The sequence below is a fragment of the Frieseomelitta varia genome, unplaced genomic scaffold, assembly GCF_011392965.1.
Source record: "Frieseomelitta varia isolate USP_RPSP 00005682 unplaced genomic scaffold, Fvar_1.2 scaffold_132, whole genome shotgun sequence".
Classification (NCBI taxonomy): Eukaryota; Metazoa; Arthropoda; class Insecta; order Hymenoptera; family Apidae; genus Frieseomelitta; species Frieseomelitta varia.
This window is the reverse complement of record NW_025108995.1, coordinates 13,890-32,542: the sequence shown is the minus strand read 5'-3', so window position 1 is coordinate 32,542 and position 18,653 is coordinate 13,890. Positions and strand designations below refer to the sequence as shown.

Here is an 18,653-nt window from a genome sequence, read left to right as displayed (position 1 = left end):
AGAGAGAGGGCCGTCCGCCGTTTCTCTCTCTCTCTCTCTCTCTCTCTCTCTCTCTCTCTCTCTCTCTCTCTCTCTCTCTCTCTCTCTCTCTCTGCTTTCTGACGGTCCGCGTTTCCTCGCGCGTCCTCCTCTCCCTCCCCCTGCCCAAGTCTTCGTCCTCCTCTTGTCGCGATCCTACGTGCCGCTTCTTCTTTTCTCTTTCTCCCTCTCTGCTCTTCGATGGTAAATAGTAAGAGGAAGAGAAAGAGAAAGACAACCAGGGCGGCCACACGGACGAGGGTGCACCGCGATTCGATACCACGTATATATATATCTATATATACGCAAACATTCGCGCACAGCAGACGAGATCCTTTGACTCTATCTGGTAACAGGTTCGCTCGGTGAAGCAGCCGGCAGGATCGCCGTGACTTTAATTCCGCGATTGTTTGTTCCGCCTTCCCTCAGAAGTTAACTGAAGTGGCACAGAAGTTTTACCGCGTCATACGTGCCATTATATCTTCGGTTTATCCTGCGATTGTGCGTCCCAAGCGCGGAACAAGCCCGGCTCCGTTTCCCCGCCGAGTTTCCTTTCATACCACGCATATATGCCCGTTCCGCTAGTAATCTCGTTCTCTGGCTCTCTCTCTCTCTCTCCCTCTCTTTGGGTTGATTGGCGCTGCTACGGTTCGTGTACGACGAAACCATCGTCGCCGCTTCGTCGATTTTTCGAAAGGACGGCGAACCGATGGTTATATCGAAAATTTCAGCGGTGTCGTTACTGGGACGGAACCGGACTAGATTTCTCTTCCGCTCGCCCGGTTCGTTGATCTTCGACCGCTATCGAGCCTCCTTCCGTTTCATTGTCGTTCGTCGCGATTCTTGTACGGCCATGTTTCCTTTCTTTCGGGGTTGACGGCGGAAACCAGCCTTCTCGTTGTTAATATTTATTGGTGCTTATTTGAGAGCAGACAAAAGGAAGGATTTATCGGGATAGAAACGTAAAGGACAAGCTTAAAACTGTAAGCGTGGCTACAGCTAACTATCGATCGTAACTGCTCGAGATTATTCTCTGCTCCATTGTTTCTGCTTGAATTATGAATAACATCGCGAGAACTGTTTGTCTGTGTTTCTCCTCGTGCACGCGTACTATAATCGCGTCCGTTTCTCTGGCCTGTTGTTGGTAAGACGTAGGTATAATTAAGAATGTAACGAGTATCGCAAGCTGAATTGCTGAATAATACATCGTAGCTGCTCCATCCCAATAAAACTAATGTTTCTTCGTCTTAATGAAACATTGATGAACGTCGTGGAACGATCGCATCAACTGGTGGTTGAGACGATTCCGGGCGAAATCTCCTTCGACTCGTTCTTGATGAATCAATAATATTTCGACTTTTCGAGTTTCGACACGATTTCAAAAATACATCGATGCGTTATTATATAAAAAAAGTACCAAGTACGAATTACTTGCGACAACCAGTTAGTCGTCAGATTTCAAATCGGAGCGATCCGTTCATCTCTCGCAAGCAAATCTCTTCGTTCAACATCAAACGTCTTCTCGTTTTCCAAACCAAAGTTCTATCATCGAATCAATCCTCCAAAGATATCGGCATCACCAAGTTCTCGACTTAAATCCATTATCCTCGCGTTATTGTCTCCGCGAACCGAACAATTTCGACATCTGCCGTCGAACGCTGCCAGCTGAGGAAGAACAGCATCATCTCAAATTACTCTCCCGGTTTGCTTCTCTCAACGTTGTGCGGCTCCTCTCTACCGCCAAAAATCCTCACCCCCTCGTGCCGTGTCATGTCCGCCTGTCGCTAATCCCGAAAATCCCCCGGAAAAAGGTTCATCATCTGCTTGTGTAGTAGGTGGCTGTTTGTCTGTCTGTCTCTCTGTCTGATCTGTCTACGACGACTGCATAATACCCGGTCGTCTCGTGTTCACGGGCGTTTTGTGGGCAAACAGAATCGCCGATCTCCTCCACTTTTCTTACTGCTTATTTCTATCCTCTCCCCGCCGCCCCCGCGCACCAAACGAAACGAGGGCTTGCCTTTATCTCCGCGGTTGGCGCACCTTTTGTCGGTGTTCGCCCGAGCGGCGCGCCGTTGCTCTGCATATTTTGAATATATCCGAAAGGATCCCCCGTGCTCCTCCTTTACCACGTAGCGGCGCGCGCTAGCCGTCTCTCCTCTCCTCTTCTCGCTTTCTCTCTCGTCACGCGATCGAGAGCCAGACCTGAAAACCCCGACGTGATCGAGTGCATCCCGCCGCTGGGCGTCCTCCTGTACCGGAAGAATGCATCCGGATGCACGTTCCGGGGAGATATTGACGTAACAGTACGCGACGCGGAGGCTTGTTAAATATTTATCCGCGTGTCGGGTTTTAGGTGGATACAATGGGCGATTCTTTGTCGAGAGGATGAGAAAAGAACAGTTCTTGGGTTGGAAGTCACGCGTCGTTTGCGGGCTAGATTTCGCGAGTAGGTATAATGCGTTGCCGGAAGGGAGGGTCTTCTCATGGGACACCACCAGCCTCTCTCTCTTTCACTCGCTTGTTTATCCGCGTGACACTTTTGGCCAATGGTATTTAAGATTGTGTCGAACTCGCATCTTCTTCGCGGAACTTTCTTTTTTTTTTTTTTTTTTTTTTTTTTTTTTTNTTTTTTTTTCTCCAACAAGGTATGCTGTAGGTACTCGAAGGTAGACGAAGAACGATAGGATCCGGAAGCAGCGACAGCTGAGAGGATCCTGAACGATCAATCCTGTTAATCGACTGGAGACGCCGTGTACGCGGGCGTAGATTCTTTTGACAGTAGATTCGAGGAAATAGGGTGAGATAGAGTCGATTGTGCAACCAGCAGGCCCCTTTGTCGGGATAATTCTTTGTCAATCAACGAGACAATCGAGGTGGACGGAAGATTTTGGTATCGGGCCGAGCGAGGAAACATGAATCCGATGGAACAAAGGAGGTTTGAAGTATTTGAGTAAAGGGAGGTGATGTTCTTTTTTTTTGTTCTTTTGTTTTTTGTTTTTTTTTTTTCTTTTTTTAGTGCTTTAGGTTATCGGATCAAGTAGGTTTTTATTAGTTGTATTTGGTTTCGAAAGAGTCGTTTGAGAACGATGGGTAGGTAAATTAGAAATTGACTCGGCGTTTAAGACTGCACCTGTTACTTTTTTCAAGTATATATCGTACAGTATATATCTTCGTGGAATTTGTTGGAGAGTTTTCTTCATTAAAATCAACCATAGAGCTATTTAATTGATACTAATGTTGCTTGAAATAATCGTGTATATCTTTGTAATATTATCATCAAAGTTAAGTAGAATATACGAAACTTAATAAAGAATATTAACATCAGATTTCAATTTCGCAGATTAACAACCATTTTAGAAGAAATATAATTGAACGTCGTATCTGTAAATACGTAATATCTGCCACTAATAAGAAAAGTCTTTAAAAGTAAAGTGAGTATTCAAAATTTAGATAGTTCAATAGAATTACAAAAAAAGGACAGTCTATATAACGATTTAACCTATTAACCTAATCGGGTTATCCCATAATTAGAAACCTCTACAGACGCAGACTGAAAAATTAATGAAACTAAATCACCGACTGCTACATACGTCGATCTTATTCCTTGCAAATGTAAATGCGATGTAATTTATTCACAGTAGAAACGGGATTGAAATTACGAACGTTCGAGATAAAAAAAATAATTATTCTATCCAAACGACAAGTTGAACTTGCCTTCCCGAATTAATGGATCAAGAAAAAAATGAACACTCAAGAACAAAAATATCGTACGTTTTGGCTAAACATCTCAGAATATATACACGTGTGGAGGTACACGCGCGGCGTAGTTAATGCGACGACGACCAAGGATTTTATCTTTGTTTCCACGTAATTTCCTCGTAACGTCAATTTTCCTCGAGACTGCTAACCCTTCACGCTACGTTCGAGCGCCCTCTGGGAAAACAAAGGTGTCACTTCTTCAAAGAGCTCTTGGGCTGCTGCTCTGACTCTTCTTCTTCCGTCTCTCTTGGCCTCAGGGATTCGCCCAGTGTCGCGTCTTCTCGGCCGGAAAGATCTCGGCTATCGTTCCTTCCTTTTCGCGCCTCGCCGCTCACCACTCTATCTATGTCTCACCCTATAGATTTTATCCCAAGTATCTGGAGATTCTTACGAAGCCAGAGGCCCCACCCTACAACTAAACTTGCAGCCCCTTTCTTCATCGGGCGCCAAGAAAGCACTTTATCTCTTGAGGGGTTGCTTCAACAGGTTACAAGACAACGGCCGTTTGGTTTTTCTTAAGGCGAGCTTACTCACCCTAAGAAATGCTCATCCCCTTGATCTCACCCGGCTTTCTTAGCCTACAGAGTGAACGTCTGCTAATTACTACTCCCTTTCACGGTGATTTTCTCGGCTTGTTACCCATTAACCATGGACAATAAAGCAATAAACTTGCCGTGGAGAGCGAGCCGTCATCAAGTAGACGATGCCTTTAGACTTTGACGTTTCTTTGATATAATGATGCATACGCTTCTTTCTTTAAGATTTTATACAGGCAAAAAAATAATCACATCGTTACACGGTGCATGTTACGTGGTACTCTGGATTTGTTACTGTGATTTTGATGCGAAATATAAATTTCTGTCAACTTCCATAGCAACGGCGAATTTTCAAAAATATATTCAAAACGTAATTTATTTAAATTAAATTTTTTAAAAATTATTTCGTACTAGTAATTTAATTATTATCTGCGTTATCGTGCAATCTCATTGCCGAAATATAAATAAATCCTCGACTACGTTAAATTACATTAAATTACAGTACTATGACGATAAAGAAGTTTACGCTTTTTACAATATTTAACAAAGTCCCTTTCTTCAAAATACATTTACAAAAATATTCGCGGTTCAGTCACAATTGTCTCTACCACTCCACCCTATCACCTGAATCAATAAATCCCAACTAGCTCAAGCACCAATATTATCGCGTTCACTTGCCACGGTAAACAGGCTTCCATAATCACAACGTTTCACAGCCCAATAACGCCCACATAGTTCAATAAGGAGGCACTTTATCCCATTCGAAGAGGGTAACTCCAACAGGTTACAAGACGCCGAGAGAGAGGTTGAATCGTCTTCGCGGCTGCCACCCCTAAGGAAACACCGTCCCTTTACATCTTGGTTGCTTCCTGAAACTCCAAGGAAACGATCCACCCCACCCTCTGAGAGAATTCAAGCAGTTTTCTTAGCCCCTTCACGGGCCAAGAACTTCCCTTCGAAGATTTTCCGGCCTAGAGGGTACGGATAAGGAATTCGTTGACGAAAAAGGAGATAACCAGATGGGGGGAGGAAGCACGAAAAGAAAGGAAAAGCGGTTTTCTTACGACTCTCTTCCTCTTGTTGCTCGAGTCCTCCTACCCCCGAGGCCGCCCTCGAGGGAACAAGATATCAACTTGTTGCTGTCGGGATTGAGCGTGGGCCAAGGATCTAGAGGGTCGAGGTTTTTATTTTATTATTTAGAGACGGCACGCGAAACCAACAAGCCCCATCCCACTTCGTGTTTCTCCTTTTTTTTTTTTTTCCACCCCCTCCACCCATGGATTAGGAGCGCTTTGTTCCGTGTTAATACGAAGAAACTTTGATACGTTGGAGAATTACTTTTCTTCTTTCTCTCTTTCGTTTCTTTATTTTTCTCTTTTCTCAAGTTGTTCCCTTCGAGGTTGAAACGCCAAGGGGGTGGAAGTGAGGAAATTTCTAGAAGTTAAGGTACTGCTTCCAAAGTGGATTTATTACTGCTAATAATACTAATGCTACCGTGTTTGTATTAATATATTAATATTTTACTGAGAATTGATATATTTTGCTAATAAAGCGGGAGTCAGAGCGGGAGTAGCGTGTTAAACGAGTGGAATATAGATGTCACAAATGATACGTATTGAATGTCGTGATAAAGAAATGTTATTCTTGACTTTGTTGCCGTACAGACATTATCTACTATCATTTTACAATTTTCAGAATGGATGCAATGAAAATTTACAAATCCAATGCAAACATCTTTTCCGTGGAAACGGCGAAATATGAATTTCTCTTTAAATCGTACATTAGTGAAAATCATTTGAAAATTTTAGATGAAACCATACAAGATTCTAGAAAGCATTCCTCAGCACTTATTTAATAATTCTTAACAACATATTAATTTCTGAACTTCAATTTATGACGAACAGTCACAGTGCAATACTAAAAAATACTATTACTAAAAATGCTTTGCCAAATCTCAATCTAGATATTACTATTTATAATTTAAAAATTGGAATTTCTCTTTAAACGAAGAAATAGTTATGGTACAAGACAAAATGTTAGGCTCTTAAAATATTAAAAATTATAAAATGAGCTGATATAAAATATACAAATTGTCCTTAAATGTCAGGACAATTCCGTCTAACTGTACAAACATTTCGTGACAAGTAGCCGCTTGTGCTAAACTTCCTGCGAAAGATTCCCAGGACATGCATCCACTCGGAAAACACTTGTTGAACATCGAACTAAGATTGCTTGAGCTAAGAAGCCACTTGTTGCTTCATCCTTCCTGTAAGGAACTCGCTGTCCCGTTTCAGGATACTTAGCGTAACAGCTGGCTCTTTCTTCCCTTACTTCCATCTTGAGCTTTCGTTTTCCCCGATTCAGAGTTCATCAGGAAAAAATCGTTTGTATCGCTCATGTTTCGTTATCTCGTGTTTCCTTTTCTTTTTTTTTTTTTTTTTTTATAGACGTTTCATCTTGGAGCAGACACACCAAGAAATAATTAGTAAATTTTCGTGGAGAAAGTTAATCATAAAATATTTTTTGAAAATATATTTAGAAATGCTGATTATAGCGAAAGGAAACTAATATAACGTAAGTATAGTTATAAAGAATCTTGTAATTTTGTAATTCTTTTGAAAAAAAAGAACTAATTACAGAATATTCTTCGAAAACACCGTATTTGAAAATTTCACTGGCGTGGTGAATAAGAATTATTAAGAATCTTAATATATCGGGTGTATAGTAGAATAATCCATAATAATGGACGGAGGATAATTATAGGTTTTATGAAGGACGGCAGCGATCCCTCGATTCTTCGATTGAAATAATCCATTAGCGGTGCAACGATTAGATGAAAGGGGCGTCTCCTGAGGCAGGGGCCACGTGTTTCTAGCATAGTTCCAGACACATGTATAACTTGCACGCACGACACCCAGAGCTTAATCAATCGAACTACCTATCGAGCACTGACTTCCAATCGAACTGTGTAACTCGTCAAAATGAATCTTCTCGACTGCTTTCCATCTGTTATTTTGAAACAGATATTCGCGCCGAATTTAACATTATCCATCGAGAATATATATCGACTTTATTGGAAAATATAAATTCACCAACCATTATTTCGATAGGTCTGAAAGTTTAAATCAAATTTTGATTGCTACATAATATGTTTGATTTTTGATATACGATGACTCAGGCTGAGTTTAGATAAATTGCTATGTGACTGTTTGAGTTAAAAACTACCACGAATTAGAATTTTTCTATTTTAATGAAACGTTTCAAATATGTTTCGTGGCTCGTCATTATCGAGATATTCGTGATATTAAACCATAATATAAATATAATTAATTACTCATTAATATTAATACTGATCAATTTTTGTAAATTTCCTCATTTCAAGATAAATAAACATTTGATTTACATTCAACTTTCAAAAAATAAACAGCTCTCTTTCATAACTCTCTAGATAGATTTAAAAAAGAGAGCATTTTTTTCAATTCATCCTACACATCAAAATATCCAGTAGCTGAAAAAAGTTCATCTTTCTAAATTAAGAATCTTTCTAATCTTTACACTTGTTTATTTATTATAATCAGTAATATGATACTGCCAGTTAATTTATTATTCATTATATTCATTTCCATACGATTTTCAGCAAATTAATAAAAAACTATTTCTCGAGATCGATAGCCGGAGCCAAGAGACGTATTTAGAAACAAGAAACGTCCAATCAATCTTTACTCGAAAACCAACGAATCCTAATCGGAATTCGATAAATCGGTTGAACGATTGGTCAAAAAAAAAAAAAAAAAGAGAGAGAGAGAAGAGAACTGCAAGTGTATCGAACGCTAGCTGAATATTATGGTGCAAATTATAGGGGTTGAATTGCAAATCGTTCAAACACGCTCGTTCATCCAAGCATTTACGCAAATACCGTTTTGCGTTTCACGGAAACAACTCAGGCCCCATAGAGCGGTCGCGGATTAATAAATTTCCAGCGAGTTGGCACTCTGAATTGACAGAAGTTAAAGAGAAAAAAGGAGAAAAAAAGAGAAAAAAAAAATATGCACAGGCTCACCCTGAGACTTGCGAGATGATTAGATTCTGCCACGTGCCCATTGTTGCCCAGCCATCGACGTAACGCCCCTTCCTGCACGCTCGTGTGCGTGCTGTTCATGCGTGTCACTGCCACAACCGTGAATCGCAAGACGCGGAATTGTGATCTCCCATCACAGTCACTCCGTATCGAGAGACTAGACTTTACGAGAATTGATCGTCGCACGGAATTATTGGATTCACGGCTATCCCTATCTCGCGCGAGTTTCGGCTCCACGATTTTGGAACGTTATCCGCAAGAGGGTGGTTTATGATATCGTCGTTTTGCGAAAACCATAGGTAAAAAAAAAAAGAAAAAAATGAAAAAGAAAAGCGAAAGAAGAAAGCAATTTTAACGTTCGACCAGGTTCGAATATTTTGAATATTGTTAACTATTGATTATTTATTCAAAATATTGCGACGTGGTAGAAATATGTAGCAATTCTTCGAAAAATTTTTATCTTTGACAATATTTCCTACTAACTGCAACAATGTGGAAAAGTTTAGCTTTTCTCGAATTCAGTAACATTGCTTTTTCTAAACAAAGTTTAGTTTCTCCTGAAAAAACGATTCTTTCTACTTCGTTACTTAAATCCCGATGATAAAATACTTTACACATGCTTTCGATGTTTCCGGTTTTGCTCCCTTCTTCTAAATTCAACGAATTCTGACCGAAAAACAGTATAAATTCACTGCGTTGCAGCGTTGAGCCAAAACCCGACCAGCCTTCGTTGAAATTATGCGAACGTTCCAGGACGGCCGTTCCACCGCCCATAAAACAGAAATTCCACCCTATAAGTCCTCTCCAACAACAATGATAAATGTAAATCACGTATTTACGAAAGTGTAACTCGAGCACGGGCAAACACGAGACAAACTACCAACGAGGGAGCGTTCGTGACGCGCAGTTCAAACGCACACGCGCGATTTGCGGTCACGCAGTATTTAGAAACGTTTCCCCTGATGCGATTCGCTTCCATCTCCCAAAACGCATCCCTGACGAACGAAAACGATGAAACAGAGAGAGAGAGAGAGAGAGAGAGAGAGAGGGAGAGCCAAAAAAAAATCACAATACCGCAGGAATACAGTGAAACGATGAAACGATCGTAATCCCCGTAGCTAATCCCACGTCCAATAGTTGGTGTCGTAACGAGGTTTCGCGGAAAAGGGAGTCTCCTAATCGTCTAATCGCCGTGGAAACGACGGCACACCGTGGCTTTCGTCGTTTCGAGGGGGCAGAAAGTCGTCCGATTGACGCGATCGCGAAGAAAGATAAGAGCCACGGTCAACAGAGAAGGAACGCGAGAGAGATTTCAATCTTGACAACGATCGAGGTTTCCCATCGAGACGACGCTATTTGATTTTCAACCCCATCGTCCCTTTGACGATCTCGTCTCCGTATGAACGTGGGAGAGAAAGAGAGAGAGAGAGCGTTTCGGAGGACCAGATCGACTTTGGGCGGTGGTTTTATCGAGTTACGCAACGAAAGGCAGTCGGCCAAGTTCTTTGTCTAACCGGCCATCTGTCACCCCCGAAGAGAAGAGAAGAGAAGAGAAGAGAAGAGAGTCGAACGTCGTCTCTCGCCCTCGGGAGAGTGGTACAACGGTGGGACAACGACGCGGGCGTTACGACGACCTACTTGTGTTTGTAAATGCTTGACTGGTTCATCGTCGTGGTCTCTTTATCGTCTGAAGTCGGGACATGCACGGCGTATGACGGTGTGTTTCCCACGCGCGCGCCAATATCGAACAGATAGCATCGCGATAAAAGGGAGATAGCGCGAGAGACAAGTAGAGAAGCGGACCTCGGCAAGGATACGCGGTAGTCGTATGTGTATCGGGTATTGATTTTCCACGTACGGAGTTACGCCAACGGGGTAAGCCGAGACGCGACAAAGTTTATTAATCCTGGGGGCAGCAGACGCGTCTGCGTAGCCCCGGCTACGGCGAAACGCGCGTTCCACGAGAATACGAAACTTTTCAACACACACGGGGCGTTGATTCGCCCAGCGCTTCTATTCTTTGTCGTTTTAGTTCCCCTCTGTCCGCTTCGAAGGAAAATTTCAGCATTCTCTTTTTTCCTTTTTCCTCTTTTTTCCTGTTTTTCTTTTTTTTTTTTTGTATTTGTTTGTTTGGAAGGTTTCTTTTTGTAGCTGATATTGTGTCCATGTAGTACCACGAAATATAGGTGTATCTATACGGTACAGTACGCAGTGGAATTTCGTTTGTACGAACTGCATTTGTTTGAAGTAAGTTTCAATCAGTAGTCGATCGAATGAATTTCTCGCTTGAATCTATTTATTTAAACGCGAACGAAAAATTATTTGCAGTTCCTCTTGACAGGCTTTCACTTAGAGAAGTATAACTCACTGCTATTGTTATCTATTTAGAAAAGTTTTAAATAGTTCTGGAAACTCAATAAAATATATTTGATACAACGTTAGGAACTTGATTTAACGTACATTCGATATTTATTATTAATAAAATTTAATAAATTCCGTGATTATTTATTCGAAGAACGATTGCAATGAACTTTGAAAAAAGAAAAGAAGAATTATAGAAGATATTTTTTGTGTAAGAGAAATTCAGAACGAAGATTTACATGTCACATGTAAGAAAGTATATCCTTCAGTTTATTTTCTATTTTAGTATCCAAGTCGATAGAAAATCTAAGTTAATCGGTATAAGTTCGGTATACGTATATATAAGAGTTAGAAACTCAAGTCAAAGCAGTTCACACGAGAAATTCATTCTTATTACACACTGTCTCAAGTATACGTATCTATAGCACTTTGTACTATAGCACGAGAATTATTGTTAAACTATATTTCACTATTCTGATCCTAAGTCTACTTTTAACTTTTCTGCAGTTCTTTACCATCGCGAAACTACATGGAGTTACACTTATATGCAACGAGAAAAAAGTAATACAATAAAAGTAAAAGAGCAATTTTACGGATACATTTACGGGGTAAATGGGTACATTTATGAAATGAATCGACGAAGTTCACTTTGATTACAGTTTTCATCTATGTGTATTTTATAAAAAGTGTCGTTCTAAAATTTTTAAAAATACATTTCAAATTCTTCAGGTTTCTATAAAAATTGCGGAATTTAATTTCAAATCCAAAAATTATCTCGCGCGCACATTTTATATAAAAAAAAAAAGAAATTTCGAAAAACACATCGTTTTAAAAACCAAAACTCTTTAAACTCATTAAATTAATCTTAATCTCGAAAATTAATTCACGCCTTCGTTCACACCTTCTCGGCATTGAGAAATATCTCTTTGAAAAAACATTTGCACTCACCCAATCGTCCAAAGTCCAGACGTATCGCCCAGCAAGTAGAGTGGTTAATTCGCTCAGATGGAAGTTTCGTCGTTGACTGCCCCGTGCACTGTATAAATTGGTCAGCCGAAAGGCGCAGGAACGGGTGGAAAGGAACGCGCGGCAGGGGACGTCTAATACATCATAAACTTGGAGACAAAGAGTAGAGAGGATGTCGTAGCAACGCCGGAGAATCCGCCGGGCTCGGTTATCCTCGGAACAAAACTTTGCCTATTTGTTAAGTCTTGCCGCCGAAACTGTCTCAGATACTGGCGTCGAACTATGCCTCACACCTATGACCTCCTTAGTCCTCGGTCCTTCTTCCTTCCTTACCCTCCAGGCGTTGTCTCGATGCATCCTTCGCCGGCAGCGAGTTGAATAGGACCGTAGAAAGACGCATTCTGATTTTGCGGAATTTCGCTTTTCCACGGGAAATTGATGATACACGAGGACTCGGCGTCTCATCTCGGCGACGAAAGCAAGGTAAAGGTTGAGGCGAAACGTTGTAACCGTGTACAAGTGAGAATTATTAACAGAATTCGACGGTATACGTATCACAGCACGTTTGTCACTAGCCGAGCTATTAGACACTACTTTTTATCGTCCACAACTTTGTCCCTTATCCATGATTATCGGAATCTTTTAGAAAATTCACTATCACTTTGCGATTTCTACCAACTAATGCGCAATTAACCGACTGTATCTCGCACGAATGTTACGCGTCCGATAGTTTCCGTACGACTGAGGAGCGTAAATAATAAGACAAACTTGTCTGGCTCGTGACTGCGGCAAGTATTTACATTCGTACATTTGCTTCTCGGAAATTCTTCGTAATAACATTCAACGTGCTGTTTATCACACGTGAAACCACTTTCAAAACCGATGCAAATATCTACGCATTCTCTCTACTGTACGATACATAATATAAGAAAATATAGTGTGTGCTATTTTACGTTCATAAAAATATGAATGTACATAGACGTAGTAATATTTTCACAGTAATATCTTCATATTGATCATCTTCCATTGCTTTCATTTGCTTTGATTTTTTTTTTACCTCTTTCCTTCCCAAATTCAACCGCTAGATAGCACATTTTGAAAATTTTTAACATGGTATTCTTTACGTGTTTTCTTTAGTAGTAAAAAATAGATATAAAACTCTCTAAAGGTAAAACTTTCTGATCAATACCCCTTCGGTGTTAATAAAACTTCAAAATGTTTCATACAGCGTTTCATACGTCGATATTTATTCATTAGAGCTTCTTGTAAATGTTTAAATGTTTTTAGATTTTTGATAGTGGATATCGAGTTCGAAGTCGACAAGATGTTACAAATGAAAGATTTATTTCTACTTCGTGAATTGTTACTATCCTGTAGAACATTAACTAGTAAAGCGCTAAAATTTTAAGAGACCTGGCAAGAAATTACGAATGACTAAGAAGGTTTATTTCTACTTCGTTAATCAATTATTGTTGTTATACAGAATGTTAAACAGTAAGAGTCTGAAATTATTAAGAGCTAAGAATATTCGTTGGATTGAAACGTGTTTGAAACCAATTTTAGGAAATCCCAATCAATTTTAACTTCGCTGTGAATTTAATACACGTGGTATTAAAAAGCGAGAATTAAAACTTTTAAGAGATTCGATTAATCATTAGACAACGGGATTATAACCAATATGTCTGAAATCAATTTTCCATGGTAAAGTGTAATTTTGTAGATATGAATAATTTTATAGTCACGATAGCTCGAGATTAAATGATTAAGTAGATTAATTAAACAAATTTGGGAAAAAAATATTGTATCGTGACGAAAGGTTACTGTTGTGTTATCAAAGAAAATATTTATAGCAATGCATCGAATGTGTAATATCTTCCTTTTATTTGAATACGATGTTCACACATGCAAATTTTGAATCGATACATGTGTGTCTTCGTATATTTCTGTCTTCCTTCACGTATCTATCTACGTACATCTTGGATTGTTATAACTCTGCTACATTATTTACAATGGACAAGTGAATTATGTATCCCTGTAAGAAGATGCAGTATTTTATATCTACTAGAAGTATCGATTTTAGTTGATTAAACGTCTTTTATTTTACTTGGCAAGAATTCTTAGAAAATGAAAACAATTTTTATCTGTTTCACAAATTGAATATAACTGTACGATAAATATAAAACGATGAAACGTGAAATATTGTTAACAATATTAATTAACAAACTATTGGAAAAGAATTGGGAAACAGTCAATTCACTTTTATAATAACATGAATTATATTTCTTTTTTATCTACCATAAATGAGAGTTTACAAAGAACGATTATCGATCGTTAAAGGTACCAAAGATGTATCGTGAAACTTTGTTGAACATAAAAATATACAATATCTCGGATAAATAAATTGACGATGGATCGATAATGGATGTAAATATAAAGTTTAATACAGTAATAATTTAACTGCTAGCATTTTTTACATTCTCTTCTAATATAGGATATATTTCTCGTAAGAATAATTATAATACAACCGGGAGTTCGAATGGAGACTTGTTTCACCTACTAAAAATTATAATTACTATTCTGCTTTGAATGTTATGTTTATTTTTACGAATTACCTGTATGCACATTTTTACAGCTTCTCATTGATACTTCAAAAGTTCACAGTATCTAATAATTACAATTCCTAAAGAATTGATTATTTAATAACGTCTGCTTCCTAACGAATTCCTAATTCTTAAAAGTCCACAATCTAATTGTTCTAACTTTTCTAAATTAAACCCTCTCCGAAGCCCTCATCACTCTGCTTCTACATCCCCATAATTGAGAACACTTTTTCGCTAAAAAGCACCAACTTGAAGAACACGTATGCACGACGGTGTATGTCGCCACCTGCAGTGCGATGTAAATTAGCAGAAAGCCTGGCGTAACTATTTCGAGAGCCGGTAATACCTATCGGAAACTAAATCCGTGCCGGGACGAGAATTCGAAATTAAAAAGTTTGAGAGCGGACGAGGCTGGTCATCTGCATCTAAATTTTCTCCGGCGCAAGTTTCGGCTGGCGCACCGGTTGTTTCAAAAGGATTTTACCGTGTCCAGAGGGACAATTCGAAAACTAAAAAAAAGAGAGAGAGAGAGAGAGAGAGAGAAAGAGAGAAAAAAAATATAGAATCGAGAGGAGAGGAGAGGGGGGGAAAAACAGAGAAAAAAGGCTGATAAAATTTTTTTTGTTAGCCGTGCCGTGATGTATGCGTGATCAGAATTCGCGAAGTTTCGCGCATCTGGTTCGAGGCGAAAGTTCGAGTGCGACACCCGCACATGACATCGCTGTGTCGGAGTGTGTATCGAGGGCTGCGATGGCGAGCTTCGGCGGGAGGGCGAGGGGGGAGGGGGCGGTTTCATTGTGACGACAATATCGCCTTGGGCGGCATTGGCGAGGCAGAGATGCAAATTTCGTGGAGGACGGCTCTGTTCTCTGCGTTTTCATCTACAGACGAGGAATTCGGTAATACCGCCGAGCGATTCCTGACGGTACTCGATTCTTCTCGAGTCTGTCGAGATCTAGCGATAGTACACATTTGTTAAGACGATCACTGTCAGTGGACCGTGTAAAACGTATTAGTTTAGAAATAATTCAACGACAACCTGTCTTTGATCGCTATATGAACATACCGTTCCTATGCATGCACGTAAACATAGAAAACAGAAATATAAAATAACATACGAAATTAATATATTTGAAAAATAATTCACTTTCCTCAAGACGAGTTATCTTCGAAGTGTTTTCTACGTACAAAACACTTCGAAATATTTCGACAACAAGAAAAACATTCGATGATCATCATCCTGCTCAAATTTTTACTCATCGCGAGTCTAAACGTCCGCATCTTCTTCTTGTGTTACAGGGGACAGCATCTTTCAAATCGCCACGGCAACGTTTATCGTAAGTACCAATATCCGACACCTCATTGTACCAACACGCTTCAACCTCTTCTCTGCATCACCCTCGCGAATAAAAGTTCCACGTAAGAAGCTAACGGAGTAAGCTCGCGAGAAAGACGAGTAGCAGTAGTATCTGGCAGATAGGCAGTCGGATTCTCCGTCGTTCTACGCCAATGCGTGCATACAGTCGTGCAGGGAGCAGTGGGTTGACGGAGGGAAGGGGTTGACAATGCAGCTGCGACGGGGTGGCAGCTTCGTAGTCGTCGTCGTAGTCTCGTCGTCGTCGTCGTCGTCGTGCAATGTCAGTGGCGATAGCTCGGTGACGGAGACGAAGTAGGAAGAAGGGTGGTTAGAGGGATAGGCGAACGAGGAGAAGGAGAAGGGAGAAACTGGTGGTAAACGGAGGTGGAAACGCTCTAAGGTACATAATCATGCTTGCTGATTCCTTCCCTAATAAAAGTCTCACTGTCACGGCCCATCCCCAAGCGGATCGGCTACCTCATCCTCCTTGCTACCCTATCTTTCTCTCTCCGTAGAATCCCCGATGCGTACAAATCTCTCTTGTGCCGTGGATTCTAGCTCACTCACTGGTCTTTTCGTCTATTTTACCGCCGCAGTGGCTGAATTTACGAGTTAGAAGAAAAGACAGCCAGCAGGAACGATTGAAAATCATTGAAATGTCTTTCGACAGAAACTTTGAAGATCACAAGATAAATAAAAAGAAGAACATTAAAATTGTAGCTTAATGAGAGTTTCAGTCAGAAAAGAATAATATTACGAACGTAACAGAAATCGATACACAATTATGCGATTTTTCATAAGACACGTGATCAAAAATTCGTAAATATTGTTTTCTGTTTTCAGTATCTCTGGTAGAAATTTCACACTTTGTATCTGTTGAAGGAATTGCATTTCGAATTTTCAACGATTCCTGTATTAATTTGGCCACTGTGCGTCGCACGCGCATTCAGACAAAAGTGCATACGCGTCTGGCAACTGTAAATCTGGTCCGTCCCGGATGCACCCTTGCACGTAGCCGAGTCCCGGCGACCAGAGATCGGGGTGAGCCGTGTAAGAAGACAAAAGTAGCTGGGAACGCGCGGCGAGGGTAAGGGGCCAACGAGAATTGCGCCGAGATACGGGTCAGAAATGCTTGCCGTAGCAGCATCTGAAGTTGCAATTTTTTTCATCTCCCGATATCCACTCGAAGATTACGCATACGTGTTTCGTCCTCGCGACTCTGTTCTCTACTCTTTTCCGTAGACTCGACTCGACTCGACTCGTTTCCTGCATTCGTTGTTTGGAATTCGTCGACAGCGTCGCGGGACTTACGACGATGAAACACACTTGGTACATCGATCAGGGAGCGACCGACGATCCCTTCGAGATCCGCCATCGATAACGATTGGCAAATTAATTTGGCTTTGTCGCCGGTGAACTCTCGCCGATGATCTTCACGGTAAACAGCCGAGGCACGATGCTCTCGATTCTCTTTCTACGGTTCCGTAAAATGTTAATTAACGTAGAGCGGAGGGATGCAAGATGCATGATCGTGGTAATATTTTATTTAAGAGCACGAGATCTTATAGATTATAGATGCATTGTTCCACTGTTAAGACTATCGATAGAAATTCCATTGTCGTAGTTTCATCTCTCGCTGTTTCGTGGAAATTCACTCGTTATTTACCATTCACATAATTTCGACATAATAATCAATACACTAGTAACCAAAGCTTTTGATATTCGTCGATAGATCTAATAATACATATTTTTTCAATAATCATCTCCGTTTAGAATATTTCAGAGCACGTGTTCTATCAAATTCAATAATAAAATGAAAAAAAAAACAGTAAATTAAAAATAAATAAATTAACACATAGCAAACAAACTGTATCGAAACTTTTTTGGTTGCTACCACATCTAGACAGTCAATCACATTCTTTTAAATTGAACAAAAACTACTATCCATCGCCTAAACACACTCGTTCGATCAAGAACTCGAATGAAAAAAGTCAAAGGATCCGGGGCGAGTGCATTAAACCCGATACAAATCAAACAGCCAAGATCTTCGTGAAGAAACACGATCCAAATCAACGGAACAGAAGAACGTATACACGTATTAATAAAAAAAAAAAAAAAAAGAAAAGAAAAGAAAAAATGAAGACAGAGAAAGAGAGAACCTGACCACTGAATGGTGCGGTTACCCTCGAGGTTGTTAAGGCGAGGCCAGGGGTAAAGTTTTGGTGTCTTCGTTTCAGGGTCGATCTTTAAAGGGCCAAGAGTTCGAGGGTCCTTGGCCTAAACAGGTCTCAAGGTGCATGTCTCTGGTGGATTTAAAAGGCTCTCAAGGTGGTCGTGTGTAGAAAAAGAACCAGATGGCTCAACCTATCCCACCCTCTCTTGTCCTTCTGCTTCTCTCCTCCACCCACGTGTGTGTCTAGGCGTTCGAGTCGATCTCGACATGAAAATGGATTCTCCTTCGCTCTTCACTACTCTCGCTTTCTCTCTCTCTCTCTCTCTTTCTCTCTTCGTTTCGATCTACTCTTTCTACACCCGCTACAATTTCCTACGCGAGAGAACGAACCGTTTTTCCCTCCTCCGGCGCGCGTTAATAACGTATCTTGATGCGGCCGGAGAGAAACTCCGTCGTTCGACATATGTTCCGAAGTCATTGTGCGGCGCACCGGTGAAAAAGACGATACAGTTGTGCCGTTCGATCGTGAACGCCGCTCGACGCGGCTCGTTTCTCGAGCGATGTTTAAGCTTCCCCGTTAGAAAGGAGGCGGCCATCGAAAATTGGGGCCGGATACCGTGGAGAGGGCCAGCCAATCTGTCGCGCACAGCCGAAGAATTGGAAGGCTCGCGAGCGAAGAAAAGATAGAGAACAGCGTGATAGATTCTATTTCGTTCTTTTTATCGGAGCCACTTCAGCCAACGAACCGTTGCGTCCGCATGATTCCACAGCTCTGTTTCTCCGTTTCGATAGATATGCGCGTGTG

The 18,653-nt window shown here is 40.6% G+C and overlaps 1 long non-coding RNA gene across 1 annotated transcript in view; it reads left to right on the top strand.

Moving 5' to 3' along the window:
* LOC122530143 overlaps positions 1-15,656 on the top strand; it is a 57,819-nt gene extending 42,163 nt beyond the window's left edge. The window contains exon 3 of the long non-coding RNA XR_006306918.1: positions 15,618-15,656. This is a non-coding gene — a long non-coding RNA (uncharacterized LOC122530143). The remainder of the gene's footprint in view (positions 1-15,617) is intronic.
* Positions 15,657-18,653: the final 2,997 nt, after the last annotated feature.